The sequence below is a fragment of the Prionailurus viverrinus genome, chromosome A2, assembly GCF_022837055.1.
Source record: "Prionailurus viverrinus isolate Anna chromosome A2, UM_Priviv_1.0, whole genome shotgun sequence".
Classification (NCBI taxonomy): Eukaryota; Metazoa; Chordata; class Mammalia; order Carnivora; family Felidae; genus Prionailurus; species Prionailurus viverrinus.
In genome coordinates, this window is record NC_062562.1 from 158,787,271 (window position 1) to 158,809,940 (window position 22,670).

At 40.2% G+C, this 22,670-nt stretch overlaps 1 protein-coding gene across 12 annotated transcripts in view; it reads right to left on the bottom strand.

Moving 5' to 3' along the window:
- TPK1 (thiamin pyrophosphokinase 1) overlaps positions 1-22,670 on the bottom strand; it is a 351,530-nt gene that overhangs the window by 287,460 nt on the left and 41,400 nt on the right. Inside the window, exon 1 of one of the 12 annotated variants that reach the window (XM_047837388.1) lies at positions 18,635-18,901. The exons of the other annotated variants lie outside the window; for them this stretch is intronic. The gene's annotated coding sequence lies outside the window, so the exon portion shown is untranslated. Of the gene's footprint in view, positions 1-18,634; positions 18,902-22,670 lie in introns of those variants that run through there. 12 annotated transcript variants of the gene reach the window in all.

A 22,670-nucleotide genomic window follows, 5' to 3' on the forward strand; every position in this document is an offset into this window, starting at 1 on the left:
CCACGTCAGAGTCTGTGCTGACAGCATGGAGCTTGCTTGGGATTCTCTATCTCCCTGTCTCTCTGCCCTTCCTCTGCTTGTGTACATACATTCTCTCTCAAAATATATATATACGCATATTTCAGAATGCTCTATTCAGTTCTTCCACCTATTTTTTCAATGGATTTTTTTTTTTGGCTGTTGAGTTGTACAAATTCTTTGTATGTTTTGGATATTAGCCCCTTAATATATGATTTGTAATTGTTTTCTCCCATTCAGCACATTGCCTTTTCATCTTGGTGATGCTATCACTTTGCTGTGCAGAAGCTTTTTATCTTTTAGCTTTTTTTAATTTACATCCAAGTTAGTTAGCATAGAGTTCAACAATGATTTCAGGAGTAGATTCCTTAATGCCCCTTACCCCATTTAGCTCATCCCCCCTCCCACACCCTCTCCAGTAACCCTCTGTTTGTTCTCCATATTTATGAGTCTCTTATGCTTTGTCCCCCTCCCTATTTTTATGTTATTTTTGTTTCCCTTCCCTTACGTTCATCTGTTTTGTCTCTTGAAGTCCTCATATGAGTGAAGTCATATGATTTTTGTCTTTCTCTAATTTCACCTACGATTATACCCTCCAGTTCCATCCACATAGTGCAAATGGCAAATTTCATTCTTTCTGATTGCCGAGTAATACTCCATTGTATATATATATATATACCACATCTTTATCCATTCATCCATCGATGGACATTTGGGCTCTTTCCATACTTTGGCTATTGTTGATAGTGCTGCTATAAACATGGGGGTGCATGTGTCCCTTCAAAACAGCACACCTGTTATCCCTTGGATAAATACCTAGTAGTGCAATTGCTGGGTCATAGGGTAGTTCTTTTTTTAATTTTCTGAGGAACCTCCATACTGTTTTCCAGAGTAGCTGCACCAGCTTGCATTCCCATCAATAATGCAAAAGAGATCCTCTTTCTCCGCACCCTTGCCAACATCTGTTGTTGCCTGAGTTGTTGATGTTAGCCATCCTGACAGGTATTAAGGAGGTATCTCACTGTGGTTTTGATTTGTATTTCCCTGATGATGAGTGATGTTGAGCATTTTTTTCATGTGTCAGTTGGCTATCTGGATGTCTTCTTTGGAGAAGTGTCTATTCATGTCTTTTGCCCATTTCTTAACTGATTATTTGTTTTTTGGGTGTTGAGTTTGATAAGTTCTTTATAGATTTTGGATACTAACCCTTTATCTGAAATGTCGTTTGCAAATATCTTCTCCCATTCTGTCGGTTGCCTTTCAGTTTTGTATGCAGAAGCTTTTTAGACAGACATAGTCCGAACTGATGCTTTTGGTAGCATATTCAAAAAATCATCTCTAAGACCTATGTCAAGGAGCTTACCACCTGTTTTCTTCTAGGAATTTTATGGTTTTAGGTCTTATGTTCAAGTCTTTCATTCATTTGGAATTTTTTTGTGTGTAAGTTGTTAAAATAGTGTCCAGTTTCATTACTTTGCATGTGGTTGTTCAGTTTCCCCAACACCATTTATTGAAGAGACTGTCCTTTCTGCACTATATACTCATGGAGGCTTTCTTTGTTTTAAGTTTATTTTGAGAGAGAGAGAGTGCAAGCAGGGGAGGGGTAGAGAGAAGGAGAAAGAATCCCAAGCAGGATCCACACTGTCAGTGCACACCCTGATGTGGGGCTCAGTGTCACAATCCATGAGCCAAAATCAAAAGTCAGACATGTAACCAACTGAGCCACCCAAAAGCCCCTATTCATGGCTTCTCTGTCATCAGTTCATCATATATATATGTATATATGTATGTATGTGTATGTATGTGTGTGTGTGTGTGTGTGTGTGTGTACATATTTGAGAAGAAAAAAAAAAGCTTGAGGTATCACATTCCCTGATTTCAAAATACGTAGATAAGAAAGCTATAGTAATCAAAACAGTATCCTATTAGCATAAAAATAGACACAAATAGACATACATACATACACACACACACACACAATGTCTGTGTCTAATAGGATACTGTTTTGATTACTGTAGCTTTCTCATCTATGTATTTTGAAATCAGGGAATGTGATAGCTCAAGCTTTGTTGTTGTTTTTCCTCAAGATCACTTTGACTATTCAGAGTCTTTCATGGTTCCATACAAGTTTTAGGATTGTTTGTTGTTCTTCTGTGAAAAGTGCCATTGGAATTTTGATAGGGATTGCATTAAATCTGTATGTTCCTTTGGGTAGTATAGGCATTTTAATAATATCAGTTCTCCCAATCTATGAACATGGAATATCTTCTCATTTATTTGTATCTTCACCACTTTTATTACAGTATTATAGTTTTCAGTGCACTCTTTAACCTCCTTGGTGAAATTTATTCCTAGGCATTTTATTCTTCTTGATAGGATTGTAAATGGGGTTGTTTTCTTAATTTCTCTGATAGTTCATTATTCATGTAAAAAAAAACAGATTTTTGTGTATTGATTTTATATCCTACAACTCTACTGAATCCTTTTATTATTTCTAACAGTTTTTTTGATGCAGTCTTTAGAATTTATATATATATATATTTATATATATATGTATATATATATATATATATATATATATACAATTTGTTATTTGAAAACTGTAATACTTTGACAGCTGCCTTTTCAACTTGGGTATCTTTTATTTATTTTTCTTGCCTAATTACTCTGGCTAGGACTTCCAATACTATGTTGAATAAATGGTGTCTTAATCATTATACATTAAGAAAAATCTAAAAAAAAAAAACTGAAGATGCTCTGCAGAAGTACAGCTAAATAATTAAAGAGTTTGGAAATAGTTTTTTATGAGAATAAATTAAGACTTTTTGAGTTAAATGGATATTTATATTTAGTACCTATTTAGGGAATAAAGAAATCCATGTATTATGCCACAGAGCCTGAAAAATCTTATTAACATTTAATCTTTAGGTTAAAAGTGTATTTAAGAGTCTGAAAGGTTTAAATCAATTCCTATGAAGAGCATTAGCTACTTCCCACAATGCAACCATAATGGGTCTCTCCATGTTTGATTATCCTAACATTATAAAAACTATGCCACTAAAAACCAAATGCTTCTGATACATTCTCACAAGAAGCCACTATGCCAGAAATGTATTTTACACCTGGCAAGTTTCTACTGTGTAAGCAGAGGGGAATAGGAAAAGGAAGTTAAGTCTAACAACGTTTTAAGTCTTTCTGGACAGAAGAAAAAGTCATATGAAGGAATTTTTCTTTTTTGACCCTTGTAAAGGTTAACCATCTACCTGTTCCCAGAAAACATCCTCACCATAACCCAAATGAAGGAAGCGGAGTTCTTCATGTTGGAACGCTGACATCTCTTGAGCTGCTGACAGAATTCAAAGCTGCTCCATCAACTGTCCTTTGCCCTGCTGACCTGGGCGACAATAAACTGTGTTTCCTGTCAATCAATAAATCAATCACTGCCTAGCAAACTGTAGACGTAGTGTCATAACCTTAAGGGTTCATCATGAAGTACTAAAAAATTATAGTCCCTCACACTGGTTTTGACATGTTGACAGCTAGGTCCACAATAGTACTCACACTTGAAAAGTCAATCCATAACATTTTCTGAAGGCAAAATCCATTTAAGTTTGGCACACGCTTCTAACACAGAAGGCCTATCTTCTATCCCTAGGCTACTCCTACAACCTCAACTATTCCTGATCACCTCAAAAAGCACAGCAGCCCTCTAACTGACCCACAGTGAGGGCCAAAGAGGTTCATCATGCCAATAAGCACTCCCATTTTTAATACCTTCTCTAGATCTTGTATTTGGGCTTGATTAGATATCATGAGAACTACTTGGTGTGGGGGGGGGGGAATAGGCAGATCTTCATATACAGCAATATTATACATAATGACAATATAAAGAACTTCAATTTCCTTACACAGGATTTTGACTCAAAAGGAATACAAATATTTATAATCAAAATTAAGTCCAAATTAAGCTACATTGGGATATATTCAAACCACACTCTGACACTCTCTGAGACCTCTAGTTGGTAAGGAGAAAACAAATGACATTTATTTGGAGTTCCAGGGTTTGCTAGGCACTAAGTCAATGTCCTTCTCAAATTGATACTGGTTACATAGTACACGATCATGTGATTGATCAAAGTACTTCTGAATAAAATAGAAGTCATTTTGTTCCAGACACCTGGGTGGTTCGGTCATTTGAGCATCTGACTTCGGCTCAGGTCATGTTCCCACAGTTCGTGGGTTTGAGCCCCACGTTGGGCTCTATGCTGACAGCTCAGAGCCTGGAGCCTGCTTCAGCTTCTGTGTCTCCCTCTCTCTCTCTCTGCCCCTCCCTGCTCACACTCTGTCTCTCTCTCAAAAATAAAATAAACATTAAATTTTTTTTTAAAAAAAGAACTTTTTTGTTCACCCTTAAAAAAAAAGTAAAAAGTACACAGATTTTAATTCCAAAGAACCACGTACCGTGAAGTAATTCTGATTATCTACATATGGTCCACTACAGGAAAAGGCAAACCCACAATGGAAGAAACCTTACTAAACTCAAGGTAAATAAACACTTTTAGCTCATGGGTACTATGGGCTTTTAGAGAATTTAAGAGCAACTTCTAGGAGTAGGCCCCAGCTTCTCAACAAAAGATCTGCCCTAGGACACTGGTAAACACTTTCATATGCTAACACCTAACACTTCAGTGGCCCTTACTCAGATCCAGGTCCAGGGGAACAGAACAGGTCAGGTTTTTCAACTTCTGGGTGATTCGATTTTGTTTTTCATAAGAATGATATATACACAAAACAGAATGTGAAGCAAGGCTCTCCAAAGGTCTGGTTTGGTTTTTAATAGAAAAGAAAGGAAACAATGCATTAGCATTGGCTTATGCTACATCCAACGTACCAAGCAGTCTCCAAGATAACAGTAAGTGCAAAAGCAAGGTTGCAAATGAATGAGTATGTGTCCTCATTTTATAAAGGAAATATTTACATATATTTTTACAAATGCCAAGAGGAAAAATGTTAGTTAGAACACAAAAATAGAAGGGAGCATTAATTTTACGTTAATCTGTTCTATCTTATGAATTTGGCACCCTGTGCTTATGGGATTAAAAAGAAGGTGAAAGAGAAGAGTTTAACATCCCAGCCAACTTGCCCAACCCCAAAGGTGTTGGCCAACAATCATTAAACACCACACTGGAGTAGAACAAAGAATTATTAACACGGTACATTGAGTTTCAGAGTGAAAGTTAAAAGCAGAGAATTTGTGGAACACTATCTAGCAATCTCTCCTCCCCAAATTACCAAGTAATTTACGCTATTTAAACAGTGTTTTTAAGTGTTTTTTAAGAAGCTAGGGAAAGTGACTTACAACCAGATTCTCGGGACAGCCAATAAAGATACAACTCACTCTATTTTTTTAATTTTTTTTTAACGTGTATTTGTTTTTGAGAGAGAGACAGAGTGCGAGTGGGGGAGGGGCAGAGAGAGAGGGAGACACAGAATCTGAAACAGGCTCCAGGCTCTGAGCTGTCAGCACAGAGCCCGACACGGGGCTCAAACCCATGAACTGAGATTACGACTGGAGCCGAAGTGGCACATTTAACGGACTCAGCCACCCAGGCGCCCCAACTCACTCTATTTTATAGAGCAGAATGTAGGGTTCCCCCACCATGCACTGTAACACATTGTAGAAAATTCAGGAAATACTTGTTCTTCAAAGGTTAGGGTAAGGTTTGTATAAATCGGTGTTACATTTCAGAATGTACCCAAGTCCCCATTCCCAATTCTGTCAGTATTTTCATACTGCTCCCACAAAGAACTTTTCCCTTCAATAGTTCCCTGAAATGAGGGCAGGAAACCTCGTTGAAAACGGAGTGGGGAACGCTTAACAGGACGCTCTCACATACACACAGCACTTGCAGCCTGCATCACCAGCAGAAAGGAATTATTTTGACAGGGAGTGTGCTTTTCACATAGGAATTTTATTTGCTGCCTTTAAGAAAAGGAAGGGAAGTTCCCTCCCTGCCCCAGCAACAAAGCAGCAATCACCTCCTGCAGCCAGTGAGGAAACCACCACAACTTGGAACTCCTGTCCTTCTCCAGTGAAACTCTGTGCAAAACAACCCTCCCCAATTTCTTCCCTAAAACTAGTCAAAGCTGACCTTGCCTGGGTCTCTTCGGACCTGCCCATGGTTCACCATAGTTTGCTTGTCCCCAGGTGCACTTCCTTTGCCATTCCCTGATAAACTCATTTTGCTAGTAAAGTAACTGGCTATTTTATTTTTAAGGTTGACATTTACCAGAAATGAACACAGAAGGTGTAACAAGCTAAAAACCAATTACCTTAGGAGAATGAGAATCACAAGGGGAGCAGGAAATCATTAACTTTCTCTGTATTTGCCTTTATATCATATAAATGCTGAAATCAACTCTGTACTCCATTTAAAAGCTCTTTAAGAAGGAGGTGAGGAGGGAGAATTTATGAGCAAAAATAGCACACAGAATCAGATTAGAAACTGAAAACAGGCTGGGGGTAGACCTCAAAATGTTAGTTCTGTTCTCTCAGAAAAGGAGAAGCTGACAAGGGCAGGGGTGGCAGCTGGGGGGGGGGGGGTGGTGGTGGTAGGAAACACCACCAGTCACATGCTAGTTAAAAGAAAGCATTTTGGTTCATTTATTCATAAACTCATTTAGTATTTGCCTACCTAACTTTATAAAGGATTTTAACAGCCTGCACAATGCATTTTTTAAGTCGATAGTTGCAGCACTGAAATTAGAGCAGCCTAGTTGTTCAACAGGGAGAAGAGGCCTCCTACTTCGATGAAAACTGAAGATACAGAAGGCATAAACTTTCTGCCTCACACCACACAGTAAAATTCTATTACACACTCACGCAACATGTATATAAACTTACATATAGTTATGAAACTGTAAATTTAATACAAAAACTAAGAAATTTCTCTCAAGATGGAGTGAAGAAAAATCCTTCTAGGCCGATGTGCACGGCAAGAGATCAAAACCAAAAATACCGGGATCATTACTATTCCTAGGCTCAGGTGCTCATCTCTGAACCTCCCACATGAGGCAAAATGCCCAGCATACTGTAGGTGCCCAGTAACACTGATCAAGTCTATCAGTGACTGAAACGCATATCCTATTTGGTCAGCAGCCGTGGCAATTTGGTCAGGTTTCCAACCTTCTCAACTCCTCCTACGTTCCAGTCTACAGGAAGGGTCTAGACTGGTTCACTGTCCTGTGGTCAGTCACCTTCCTCATCCCCGTATCTTTGTGATTTTCCTTCTGCCCTAAAGACTACTCAGAATAACTCAGTGCTTAACAACATCAGCTTTGGGATCACACAGACCTAGTTCAAATCCCAGCTGTGTCATTAGCTGTAGGACTTTGGAGATATTTGAGACATTTATTTAACATGTCTGAGTCCACAAAGCATGGACTATAATAACAGGAGATTCAATGAAAAAACATATAGAAAGAGCTTAGGATGGTGTCTGAACAAAATAAATCAATACTCAGCAAACGTAGTTGTCCGCCCTGGAAAAGACCTGCTTATCCTTCAAAACCTAGAGCAAATATTTTATACTCCTTTTCTCTACCTCTCTCTCTTTTACCCCTTTATTATTCTCACCTGTATATCATAGTATTTAATTCTTTCCACTAATAGTTATATACTTCTCTTTCAACAAAGTGTGTAGTCAAGGCATGTAGAAAAAAATAATGTACTCCTTCCTTTTACCTTCGAAATTGAGGATAGCTCCTGGCACAGCACGAAGAAGTCTTGAAATAACAGTTCTGTAACATGAACTTTAAAAACCATGCATTGTGTTGTTTTCCTGTATCACTAAATAGTTACCCCCAAAACTCAACACACGTACAGAGGCTCACAAACTTAACCATCATAATTTTAGAGTGTTCTAACTTTCCAATTAGTCTCTAAGACTATGTCTTATAAAATTGCTTCTAACAACATCATAACCTGTATGAACAGAAATCCAATCTTAGAACTTTTTTTTTAATGTAAAGAACAAACCACGAGAGGCTCAATATAGAGGTCCCTCACTTAATGAACCATATGGCCAAGTTCTAAAGCAGCTACACACTGAATTCTATTTTTTTCTTCAGCATTCATTATAAAAATAAGACATTGATGCTTAAACCTCTTCCTGTAAATCTACAAGCTGGTTAATAATCAGTAACATTTACGGTCAAGTTGTCAATGCCAAGAAGGTTCCGTGTGAACTACACCCCACCGCCGCTCCGCCCACACACACATCTGGAAATGATGTGGGCCAAAGGGAGGAAATGTACCTTCCCCCCACCCCCCCCCCACCCCCCCCCCCCCCAGCTTTCCCCTGCCAGGACACATAAAAAGAATGGTTCTAATATCCTGGGCACACATCCATGAACCTGGTTATAACTTTTCCTCCTTCCAGGACTTTAAAAAAAGCCTATCCAGGGGCGCCTGGGTGGCTCAGCCGGTTAAGTGTCCGACTTCAGCTCAGGTCACGATCTCACGGTCCGTGAGTTCGAGCCCTGTGTTGGACTCTGTGCTGATGGCTCAGAGCCTGGAGCCTGCTTCCGATTCTGTCTCCCTCTCTCTCTCTGCCCCTCCCCCATTCATGCTCTGTCTCTCTCTGTCTCAAAAATAAATAAACGTTAAAAAAAATTTTTTTTTAAAAAGCCTATCCGAATCTAAAGGAATACCATGACACTGTAAGTTGACAAACATTAGCAAATTCGCACCACAAACAACTAGCCCAAATAGCTGAAGGATGCATGAAGCCCTGATTTCAAGCACTTGCCAATTTCCACACAGCAAATGGCCATGGCCATTTACAACCTAATAAGTGGCTTGCACATTTCTTGAGTACTTAATAAGCATCTGGAGACTCTCTCTTGCAATCACTCCTCTTGAAAAAGGATACTTGAATCTCTAGATTTCTGGTAACCTTAAAAGACAAAGTATGTGAATTCTACCTTGTATAAACTCAATAAAACTGTAATCAACTACTTCATATTGTTGTATCTGAGTCTCAGCATGAATTAAAACCCTTCTAAAAGGGAAAAAACACAGTTCCCTAGGTCTTGACTGCAAATAAATAAAATTTAATCATTTTAATTTTAAAATTCTAATAGAAAAAATTTGGAACATCTATATTTGACCTGGAAGATATTTTAATACATCAGGTGTCTAATAATTCCTCTATCATCCCTAGACACAGAATGAAATATTCCAATAAAGAGAATATGATTTGCACCAAAGGAGAAAAAAAATACAATCAAACTAGTTTTTGTTTTGTTTTACTTGACAGAAAAATCTCTACTGACTACATTCAGTTGTGACAGCGAATCCCAGGGCCTAATTTTTATAATACATCTGGAATCTTTCAGTTTTATCTAATCACTGATTTAAATTTTAAAGAACTATTTGAGATCTATATGGAAACAATTTATCATGCACACAACACTTCATGATTCCACCTGTTGCAGACAAGAAAAGTAACCACAAATGCCAGTACAGTTTTATTCATTCACCAAGTATTACTCAACACTTTCTACACTCCCAGAACTGTTCTAGGAATAAGGGTTACAGCAATGAAATTCCTGCCTCACGAAGTTCACATTCCTTGCAAGAAGACAGAAAATATACAAAATAAATAAAATACACAGGATGTTGCACAATGATAAATGCTAAGGAGAAAAACAAGTCAGGGAAGTAAAAAAGGAGAGGTTAGGTCACTTGCAACATCTAGACTCTAAGGAGGTGATAAGTAGGAAGTGAGACAGATGGGGCCCAAGGCTCCCTGTAGGGAAAGGAATCCCTCGTGCAGAGGCATCGAGGCCACTGCTTCCCTGCAACGTTCAGAGAAAGATGGACAAAGCGAATCTGGCTAGAGCTAAGTAAGAAAGGGGAACAGTGGTGGGAATTAAGGCCACAAACAGAAGTTAACTTGGGGTTTAAAACCTGTGTTTCTGAACTTCTCATTTACACTTCTAATGGTTTTTTTTTTTATTTTAAAGTAATTAAATGGATTTGTGGTAAGGTTTTCACATCAATTGCTATCATTACAAAGAGAATGTTCTCAACGTGGGAAAAAGCCGGAAGTTTCATTGCTTTGTTCCTGAAAATGTGTGGAGGGCGGGAGTGGGGAGAGGGATGAATATTCTGTTTCTCTCACTCTTCAGCTCCATGATATTTTATACACCTTTTTTTTTAAACAGTCTTTACAATTCAGCAAACTGCTGGTTTCACAGTGTAAAATGACAATCTGAGTCCATGAAGAGAACGGGCTGAATATCATTTTCATGGAAAAGAAGCCAATATCAAAAGAACAAGGTCCAGCAAGATAAAGATTTAAACACTGTTGCCAGAAGTCAAGGTGACGCTATAGATTTGAGTCCACTACTCATGCCACCAGACGTTTAACTGCAAGTAGGGTAGTTCGTGCCACCCAGGTTGTCGTCTAGGACCGCGACATTATTACAAAATGATCAGCGAGCAGTAAAAGTACGACACGTAAAAAGCTGGCAAACCCTGAGAATAAACCAAACCATCTCCAGGGTCCCCTTCTCTGCACCTAACACATGAAGAACACTCCACATTAGCTGAGTCAAGGGAAACACAACCAGTGCGCTCATGCTCTTACTAACTAACCTTTGTACCCAGCAATCATGTGAGATTTTGAAGCAAGTCAACTCATTGCCCAATATGCACCCAGTTACCGGTTGTTCCACATCCCCACAGGGCAGCTGGTGCTACTTGCCGTAAAACGTCCTAGGACACAGTTTGTCAGACATGATGAGATACTTGTTCGTAACTTTCATGAACATACACGGCTAACCAATTATCTACTTATAACTCTCTTATTTTATTTGTAGGTTACGTTTAGCATTACGAAAGCAGATGATATAACCTGGTGGGTTCCCAGATCCCGTGTCTAGTCCTCTGGGAAAAACTGACACGACCGGAGCCATTCTCAGATGGAGCTGGAGTGGCCACTGGAGAGAAACTCCCTCACCCACCTTTGTTTGAACCGGGCCAAAACCCGTGGACGGGGGCAAAATGGCAACTGTCTGAGAAGTCAGCAGCACACACACATGGTCGCAAGACTGGCAGTTACGGACTTTCTGAAGATGAAGTCAGCAGTCACTCCACGTATAACCCCAGTGGCTTGGTTTGTCAAAACACCGACAGAAAACTTTTTTCCCTCTTATTTCACGGAATTGGCCCCACTTCCTTCTCCTCATAAAAGCCCCCTAAAGGACATCATCAATGCAATTAAAGCCAATATTTAAGCGACTCTTGCTATTACTTTACACCAATATCACGAATATTTATGTGAGATACGGACTATAAATAAATCAATTAAAGTTTGTGGAATTAAGGTGCCAGAATAAAACAAGTATGAATTAACCAGCAATGATCGTAATGTTCTCTGCTTTTCTAACAGAAACTACTCTTTATAGTTAAAAGTCATTATTTCCCTGTGATGCCATAAGGGGATGATGATATTAAGATGATTACTAATGTCTTACAGCCAATGAAGAAATTAAGTCTCAAAATAGACGACATGAAGAACAACAAATGAAACAAAGCCAATGTGCCAAGTACAATGAGATTCCATGTCAAGGGAAACCTAACCCCCCAGCGGGGGGGGGGGGGGGGAGGGTCACAGAAAACTTACTGGGGCACTCATGAAGGACTGACCAGCAATAGTGAGTCCTCCAGGTGGAAGTATGGTACTCAGATACAATATCATTTGCAAAAAGGGTCAAACACACACACTAACTGGCAATACTATGAGCGGGAAAAGGAGGGGTTTAACGAGGCCATCAGACTGGGGTGGCCCTAATGCCCTGGGAGCCTATGTGAGGAAATGGGAAGCTGAGCCAGTCTGCTATAAATGCACTGGCATCTTAGAAAATGAAATTCGGGGTGCCTGGGTGGCACACCCGCTTAAGTGCCCAACTCTTGATTTTGGCCTAGGTCACGATCTCATGGTTTGTGAGTAGGAGCCCTGCATCAAGCTCTGCACTGACAGAAATGTAATATATAATATAGATTAAGCTACAGCTAATCAAATAATTTCTTTGCCTTGCTGCCAGGACTGCCGTCTCTAAGTTCTGCCTGGGGCTCCTGGCAGTTGACCACTCCTAACTGCTTCAGTTTGGGGCTGCCCAAGTTAGACAGATATTTGCTCCAATAAACTCCTGAAAATTTTTATGTGTCCCAGTTTATCTTTTAACAGGGGTAATGGGAGGAGAGAAACCTAAAGACAGTGGTGGTAGCCACATAGCAAAATATATTTCAGACCATTTCAAGTAATGATCACCACCTTCTCCTCTCCATTAATTTCAGTTGAAGATTCTGAAGGCGCAAACAATTGATATTTTAAAAAATCTCCATTCTGATATGGCTATTATTGGCCTTATTGCTGACAGCAATGTCAAGGTGTTCCAGCTAGCTGTAAGACCGTGAATGTCTTCTTTAGACCTGACGTGCTCAAATTAAAATGAAATAGCTCTTAACATTATTTTGGCTAATCAACTCATGTTCTTCACCATTATGATTCAGCAGGTAGGGCTTCTAAAATTACAGACTGCTCGAAAAAGCTAAAAGGAATGTGATTAAGATTATGAATGAAATCTAAAGCGGACAGGTTCAATCTGCTCCCAAGTATAAAAGCCCAAGAATATATCCCGTCAGCATCTGAATAGTAAGTGCCAACACAGCAAGCTGTCATCTGGAACTCTTCGCAGCTCCTCCCTTTGAGCACTGATATGGCAGGAGCCATAGAGTAGGGCTGTATGAGGAGGCGATTAGAGCTCTCATCTCCAAGTACTGTCAGGCTCAAAAGAATAATAAGACGCTACTCTTTTATTATACTGTTACACAGACCGCTATACACTAACTTCCCATACAATAAGGTAACATTTACTGAATGCTAACGAGGTATCAGGTACTGAGAGTCTCCCCAACTACCAAAGAGAAGCTCAAAGAGGGCATGAATTTCTTAGAATGCACTGCTGTATCCACAGTGCCTGGCATAGAGGAGACGCTTTGTAAGTATTCATTAAATACAGAATAAAAAAGAAAACACAAGTTGGAAACCAAAGTATTGCATATGCACTACTTAATCCCTACAAAATAGGGGGGAATCCTGTTGCGTTTCCCATTTTGCCAAAGGAAAAACTAACACCTAAAACAGAAATTAATTTGCCAAATGGCAGCACAAGGCCACATTTTCCCACCAAAGCCTCAGTGGTTAACCTCCAAGCTTCTCCTTCCATATCTGTGTTAATTTCCTCATTAGGACAACACTTCATGCAAATCCCAAGAGGTCTGAGACTTAGAGTTCAAAATAGGGAGGAAAAAAACACCTCAGGAAAGGCTAAGTGGAAGATTCTCCATAATCTGTCAACAACCACTGAGTTTCCAGCCGAATTAACAGGCTGCTTCTAAAACCTTCAAAGAAGCAGAGAAGGCCTAAGAAAATTAAAGGAGTCTCTAGGATGAAGGGCAATTTTGATGGATGTTTCAGCATTAAAAGTCCTGCTGTTTGAATGTTTTAAATTTCCCTGATTATTAATGTAAGTAAAGTCTCTTTTTCAAACTATTATTTTTCCTTCTATCAGCCTTTTAAAATTGTTTCCCAGGCGTGCCTGGCAGTCTCAGTTGGTAGAGCACGTAACTCTCAACAACAGGGAGGGAGTTCAAGCCCCATGTTGGCATGGAGATTACTTAATTTAACAAAACATGAAGTTTTCCCAAATTATATACAATGAACGTATTGACTTTAAGTAATATTTTGTCAAATCTAAGTCAGAGCTTATCAGAATGTTTCCGGAATGATTTTTCATACAACTAGGTCCTGACTGTCATTTGCTGACAGTGACTGCAAGGTGCCATTCCAATTTTAGGAAGATTAAGAAGTGACAGAAACAGAACTCTTAATCCATGGAAAAACAAAGCAACAGCTAGAGAGTGTGCAAGAGTGAAAGTTTCTCAAGAAAAGAGGAATCTTGGGGCGCCTGGGTGGCTCAGTCGGCTGAGCATCCAACTTCAACTTTGGCTCGGGTCATGATGGCACGGCTCATGAGTTGGAGCCCTGCGTCGGGCTCTGTGCTCACAGCTCAGAGCCTGGAGCCTGCTTCGGATTCTGTGTCTCCCTCTGTCTCTGCCTCTCCCCTGCTCATGCTCTGTCTCTCTCTGTCTCAAAAATAAATAAAACATTAAAAAAAATTAAAAAAAAAAAAGAACAGAGGAATCTTATGCTTTGTCCAAAGAGCCTTAACACAAAATCAAATAGAATGTAGCAGTCCAAAAAATATCAACTAAAAATACATAGAACAATTAATGGTTTGTTTTTAAATTCTGTATGTAGTGTATTTCTTTAAAAAATATATCTGGGGCAGGGCGCCTGGGTGGCGCAGTCGGTTAAGCGTCCGACTTCAGCCAGGTCACGATCTCGCGGTCCGTGAGTTCGAGCCCCGCGTCAGGCTCTGGGCTGATGGCTCGGAGCCTGGAGCCTGCTTCCGATTCTGTGTCTCCCTCTCTCTCTGCCCCTCCCCCGTTCATGCTCTCTCTCTGTCCCAAAAATAAATAAACGTTGAAAAAAATATATCTGGGGCGCCTGGGTGGTGCAGTCGGTTGAGCGTCCAACTTCAGCCAGGTCACGATCTCGGGGTCTGTGAGTTCGAGCCCCGCGTCGGGCTCTGGGCTGATGGCTCAGAGCCTGGAGCCTGTTTCCAATTCTGTGTCTCCCTCTCTCTGCCCCTCCCCCGTTCATTCTCTGTCTCTCTCTGTCCCAAAAATAAATAAACGTTGAAAAAAAAAATTTTTTTAATATATCTAAAATAATATATGAAGTAAAATTTTCAACACAAAGGTATATTAAAACTTTTTTTTTAAAACCAAACAATGGATAAACTGGAAAAATGGATCATTTCTAAACCTCTGGGTGTGTTAACACGAAACACCGCATGTTTAATGTTTATTTGTTTGTTTGTTTATTTTGAGAGAGAGAGACAATACTAGCGGGGGAGGGGCAGAGAGGGAGGGACGGACACACACACACACACACACACACACACACACACAGAACCTGAAGCAGGCTCCAGGCTCTAAACCGTCAGCACAGAGCCCAAAGCAGGGCTTGAACTCATGAACCGCTAGATCATGACCTAAGCCGAAGTCAAGACGCTGAACCGCCTAAGCCACCCAGATGCCTTGAGGCTGCATGTTTAAATTAAAAAATAATAATAATAAGCAAAATAGAAAGTATGCATGGGAGGCAAGGATTATATCACACGAAGATGTGACTTAGTGTTTGGAGGCTCCTACAAATGCTTGAAGGTTGACAAGAAAAACAAAATAATGTAACTTGCATAGAGTACTGAGCAGATACTCATTGTAGGTAACTGTAATTGTCATGGTTGTTTTTTCACATTAATTTATATACTATTCCATATACATGGCAAATTAATCTTAATGTATATTGGATCTAAAACCAGCAGTTAACAAAACTCAGCTAACATAAAGCTTCAAGTCAACCTGGTTTTCTTCAAATGTAAATTATATGTATACATGTATATATGTGTATGTATGTATATGTATGTGGTGTGTATACGGCATCAAAATGGAGTAGAGCTGTAACAACTTTAAATTGTAAGTAAGAAAATACAAATGGTCTCCAGATAAAAATGGTACACAGCCTAAGATAAAAATTTTCTTTCTAACCAAACTCTACTCAGGCTATCCTGAACTCTTTTTCAACTACACCTGACCTTTGGACTTCCATGTTCATTTCACACCATCCAATTTTACCAAGAACCCTGCTAAGTCGGTGTAAACAGAACTGTCGCCCCTATCCCACACCCTCAGTACCTGATCAGCCTCCAGATCAGGTCAGGTCCCTTATGCTCCAGCATCCCCCAGGTGATCTTACCCTGCCTTCAGCAAGAATCCTGTCACATCATTTTAGCCAGAATCTTCCTACCCCTGATGCTTCCTCTTGCTAATACCCCATCTAATGATCCCTACCCCTGCTCCATGGCTACAAATGCCCACTAGCCCTTGTTGTGTTGAGAGCTGCATCGAATCTCCCACCATGAGACCCAGTGGGTGATCCCTGTGCCAAGTGCCATGGTCCATCCCTTGAATCAAACCTAACTGTGCTTTAACGAGTGTCACGGAATCATTTTTTTTTTAATAGTCTGAATGTTTAACACCGATCAGAGATGAGGAAGAGAGTAAAAATAAGAAATCCTAAAATAGTGGTTATGTTTATACATGGGACGACTTCCTTATTTTTCTGCACAGCTTTGTACAGAGGGAGAAACAAAAATGGAAGCTCATGTGACAAACAGTAAATGGCAAACAGACTAAACAGAACAGAAAGAAACTATGTGAAAGCCCATCCCCAGTTAAACATGTTATTTTGCAGCACCATGGGGCAGACCAGGGGGACAAAGAAAATGGGAAATGACAAACATCTATATTAGGAACCAAGGAGCAACATAAAAGAAACCATAGACCTAATCTTTATCTTTGCTACCAAATAGGAAAGTCTCATGAGGACAAATGAATGGAGTCTGGCCTCAAATAATATAATGGATTCACCTATTATAATTCTTATACACTTTCTCATTAATTTTTGGCTGAGCAAGGTAAAGTAGACCAAGAGGTAATATTGGACTTGTGTTCCATTTTACCGTACTTAGCTGAACACGGGCTCCCTAATGTCTAGAAGACAACTCTACCCGTAGCACTCAATAAATAAACTCAATATGTATCTGTAGCTTTTTAAAAGTCAGTTTCTTGGCCTCAATTTTCCCATATATCTGTTTATATAACCATATTTTCTTGTGCTTGGCATTTTTATGAGTTTGACATAAAGGTACTACAGATAGGAACACTGTATCTGTTCTCAAATATACCAGAATCTGGCAGAAGACAGATGACCAACATAAGGTTATGTGAGAAAAATAAAGTAAAAGTGTAAGAATAAACCTAAGATTAGCATGTGTGGACTCAGGGCCAAGATTATACTGAAAATTTTCACCAAAAGAAGTATTAATCTAAAGAATTAAATAACTGCTATCCGTCTCTCAATGTCTGCAATTAAAAATTCTATCTGAATTACAAGATGATTCATTCAAATTTAAAACTTCGCTATTTGAAAGGATTAGAGAAAAGGGGAAAATTCCATGTATTTGAAGCCTATCCGGGGCTCAAACACCCCACTGTTAGCTATGAAAATTCATGTGCCCTTTAAAATGTATTAATTTCTAATCATGAGGCCTGCATTTCAGAAGACTTCCTTCAGGGAAGAATCCATACGGATAAGACTATACAACCATAAAGGAAATCCAGACTGGCCTAAACCAATGAAGGAAATCTTTTACTGCTCAATGAAAAATTAAGAGATACCGGAGGATAAGTAAGAGTATCAAGGAAAAAGAGCAAGGAATCTCAGAATCACCACCTCAAGACAATAAGCAGAGATCAAAGGAGCGTCTCCTTGAAGACTATCTTCAGAGATACTATGAAGATACTATGGGGATAACAATGGAAGGAAGGGAGGGAGCAAGGAGGGAGAGAGGGGTGGGCAGGGGCAAATTATAATTAAATTCAACACGAGCAGTAAAAAACAATAATAGTCACTGAAAAAGACTTCATTATACATGTGAAAGATGTAGTAAGGAAACCTCCTAAAATAAAAATTACAAAGAATAATTACAAGAGAAAAGAGGCGTAAGGAAACCTATTAACAATACACATAATAAAACTAAGACAAAACACAATTCAATGTTTTCCTCTTGAGGAAAATATTACCAAAAACATGAAATGTAACTCCTTAAGCAAAAATGAAGATGTGGGTTTTTTTTCCTTAGAATCTGGTTCTAACGCCTTTTTTGAAAGCCTGTAAATACTCAATTATGTGAGTATCATGTTCAGAATTTTTCAGTCAACTGTGAGACCTGGTTTGCATTTACATTTCATTCATTCTTTCTGCCCGAATTCCATTAAGTAGTTGGCATTTAATACTGAACAGCTACAGTGCCCGTTATTTTTGGTGAAGATATTAGAACGAGTAAGACCGTTTTGTTCTTTGAAGACAGAGGTGAAGAAGGTGACCCAGCAGGGATGTCAGGGCTCAAGGTGGGAGGGATACGCCACCCCCACCAGGCTAGCGTGAGGGTTAAATGACGAAGGGCAGCAGCACAACGTCCAGCAGAGTACCAAGAACCGAAAGGCCGCACCTCGAGGGTGACTGCCGCGCAACGGACGCCCTGTCCTATTTGAACAAATACCAGCATAAAACCTTACTGAGTAAGGAGAATTATGGTAAGAGACGTTCAAAGGCGTTGGAGAAGTCCAGAAGGCACAGTGAGTAAAAAGGAAACCCGAGGACAAGGGGTTCCTCAGGGCAAAAGGGAAGGAAAACCTGAACACGCATCAAGCCGACGGAGCACACAGAACTGGCCGGCTCCTTCCTCAGGATCACTTGGACGTAACAATACTGAAGCATATAAATTTAAAGGAGAACAACATCAGCGAGTTAAAACTTTGCAAAGTGAAAAGACAGAAACCAGAGGGGATCACCTTCCAATAAAACAGAAGAGAGCGAGCGAACTCCACAGCAGACACGGAGCAGAAGGCGACCGCGCCTGGATGGGTTTTCTGTCAGGAGACGATTCTCCAGGAGTTGCTTCCACCTTCGTCCACCTTGGGGCACGGCACTGACCCCTTCGTTCTGGACCAGCTTTTCAAGGGTATGTGTACAGTCAAGACACTAAGGAGACAGAATGTCCCCCTCTGGAGCTGAGTCGGGGACCTTGCAGGGGGCTCTCCTAAACGCCGTGATGTTGCCTGCAAGTGTGAAAGTAGAAGAGGAGTTGTGTGTGAGATGCTTGTACCTCCCCGTCCCCTGGTGCTAGAGGGGATTTATCTAGATGAGGAAACACAGCACGTCAAGGAATTACGATCAAACGTGGAAACTGTCCCCCCTTTCTTTTCCCTGCAGCGGACCAACTGAAACAAAATCATAGCCTCGGTCAAGGACTTAAAGGAAGCAGTAAGGGAAAGAGTATCTCAATGTAATTAACAGCCACACATGGCCAGTGAAAGAGAAGCTGGAAGCTTAGAGTAGAATCAGGGCTGACTGAATTCGGTCGTTGCTCCAGATTACTCCAGCGCTGTGTCTATAACCGAATCCACTTCGGACTGATGCCATTTGGCTGCTGTCTTGGGCTTTACCAAACATTTCTTTCCTTTCCCACAGGCACCTGAGGTCCAAGAGCAATTTGCATTCAGGGGCAAGGCCTCCAGGTATATCCCTAAGAAAATCTAAACTCCTTAGCCTATTTACTACGGGGGGGGGGGGGGGGGGGTGTCAGAATTTAGTGTCTTCCGACATCGAAATTTTCACTATCAAGGAGATTCTGTTGGTTATGAGAAAGTGAAGCCTCATTCTCAACAGTCTGACTGTGGTGCTATCACACCTCTGCCCGCAAAGGCGGCTAATAGACTCTCACAAGATCCAAGGTCTTTCTCTAGTTAACAGTTTTTGGGATTCAGTGCACCGATCCATGCTCAATCTCTCCGGCAGTCAGGGAAATTCACGGGCTCTTCAGTTCCCCTACCACTACCAAAAGGGAGCCCAATACCTCACTGAACTCTGGTGACACTACGTGCCATGCTTGAGCGTTCTACTTGGTACTCTGAGTCAGCTCATCTACAAACCAGGAGCCACGGAGACCAGCCTGAACCAGGAGGCTCTATGGGAAATCATGCAACAGGCTGTGGCACGCGCTGAACCTTTGGGGCCACAGCCCGAAGGACCTTTAGACAACAAGTCTGTGTAACTAAGGGTTTTGCCAACTGGAGCATCCAGCAAGGTAGGGAGTGACCTCCAGAGACCTGCCTTGAGGTTTGGGATTCCTCATCTCTGTGCCATGGTTACCAAGTGCATCCCTTGTAAAAAGCAGCTATGAGCATGCTGCCGGGCTCTTTGGAATCTAACTGCGTGACCAACAGAAGCCTTCTGACTCTCTGGCTTGATATTGCAGTCGAGGACGGCTCAATTTGAACTCCATGACTATCAATGCGGGAAGGGCCCCTAAGTGCCCTGTGACAAACAGAAATGATACACTCAAGAATGAGCCAGACCGGTTCCCAGTTGGCATGTGAGATTTCCATGAGAAAGCAGCAGCTCTCCCTCTGCGGGAAACTCTATTCCTGAGGCCACCACCTGAAGCAAAGTCACTGGCTCATGTTGCTCTCGAATAAGCTGAGACCCAGTGTCCACTGGGCTGCTGCAGCTGTTCAATCTCAGCGCCAACTGTGCAGAAGCAAAATGGACAAGGTGTCTCTGTTCAGTACTCAAGGCCACTCCCATAGCTCTGGCCAACAGGGCCCTGATGAAGCTTAACATGTTTGTACTGACCCTTGGAGTAATAGCAGTGGGCCTAGCTCAGGCTGGCCTCATCCTGCTGCTTCAAGTATTACTGATAGTGCCCTTGGTTAAACTGCGTAGGACACAAATTGAACTGCTATGGTCTGAGTATTGATCTGATTAATCAGACTAGCTGATAGAGTGGGAAAATTCATGTGAAAATTCGTCAGAAGCCAAGACAATACAGAAGGTAGATTCTGTTGAGAGCTCATTCTCCAAGGGCCTCTCATGTTTCTATATGAGTTTCAAGTGAGATGTCAACTGTTTTTATTCCAGATAAAAGATATCTTTTCAAGGACAGTTTGGCAGACAGAGATGGTGTCACCTCTGGAGCCAAGCACAAGCATGCTTACTCTCCAGCAAAATAAAGACCTAGTCTCTTTCCAGGGCATTTACTTCTATTATAAAAAGCATGAGATTCTCAGGTTCTGGGTTCTAGTCTGTAATGTGACCCACAGCACAAACAGGTGTCATCTGACCCATCATCTCATGGGAAATGAGGTCCCATAAAATCAATAATCATGTGATAACTGCTACTGCTATGAGTAATAAACTGTCCTTCATCTCTGATCTAGAATTCTCATGTCTTTTACCTGTGTCCATGAAAGCGGTGCCAATTGACTTGTTAGCTTCCAAGTAAGGTAAAAACCTAAGGTAGTTAACAATTTATAGCACCAAAAAAAAAAAAAAAGTAATTTATAGTTTTAGGCACAAAAGTGGGTTGCATATACCCATTTACGAAACCCCTAAAAAGAAACATGTTATTGAATTTAACAAAACACGCACCGTACCCCACTCTGCTCGCCACCTTCCCCAACTACAAATATCATCAATACTTATAGGCACTAAATTTTATTACTTACATCATGCCATCAGAACTTTATAAATTCCCAACACTGTACTTTTAGCTATGAAATGAACAAGACTAAAACTGTACAGGGCGGAGGAACACTAGAAAACGACTATAAAGGACAGTTACTTAAAAATTTTTCAGGAATTAATAAAAGCACTGATTGGCATCTAAAATGTTGTCTCTTGGGAATTTGTAGTTGTTTTAATATGAATTTTTCTCAGAATTTACAACTCTAGTTTATGCTGTAAATAATATATCAACGGAGGATAAATATTATAGAAGTCACATTTTTAAAATGTTTAAGAATACCATAGTTTATAGAAACAGTAAATATGTCAGAAGAATACATATTCAGGCTTATGGGTGGAAAACATATGTCTATGTCAACTAGACTGCAGGAAACGATCACTGATTTCCTTTCCTTCCATAAGACAGTATTAACTATCCTATAAAGCACAAGATACTTTTGTTCACATCATAAACTACCAAGTCAAAATACGTGCATATGAACGTAACCACAGAATATGACTCGGTAAATGACAGTTATCTTTATCATAAATTTCTAACAGCTCATTATAAACAAAATCCAGGAAGAAGATCCAAAATTACATTATTTTAAAGGCAGGTCTTCATTCACGATTGAGGACTTTGTACAGGGCTGAGGTAGGGGGCTGCTGGAGGGTAATAACTTTTATACTCTAAATAAAAATGGTGTTCACATTCTTTTTTTTTTTTTTAACACAAAGGCAACAAAAACAATACTGAAGTAAATCCCAGACATTCTATCATTTCATCTGTAAATATTTCAGCATGCATTTCTAAAAGAGGTTTTTTAAAAAAGACACCCACCTTAACATAGTCACATCCAAAAATAAAAACAAAAGGAACAATGATCGCTTATTATCAATTACACTGTGTTCAAATCTCCTCCTGTATCAAAAACCAAAATTCCTTTTATATTTGATTCATTCCAGGGAAAATTTAGAAAAGGTCCACACCCTTGTCTGGTTTAATCCAGGTTTCCCTTCCATCTCTTTTGTTCTCCCAGCAATTTATTTGCTGAAAGAAATAGGTTGTTTATCCCATGCTCTAGAATTTGCTGATTGTATCTAATGTTACCACATAGAATACTCCTCTATCACCCAAATTTCTTGTAATCTGGTAGTCTGTGTCAGTTAATTTTCTGCTCGCCCCCCCATCCCCAAATCTACTACTATTCTTTCCTGCTCTGACAGTGCAGCTGAACATGGAACTTACTTCTCCCTTGCCAACTGGCCCAATGTTAGGCTTCATCAATAAAGGTTATACCCCATGTATATTTTTCGTGCTTA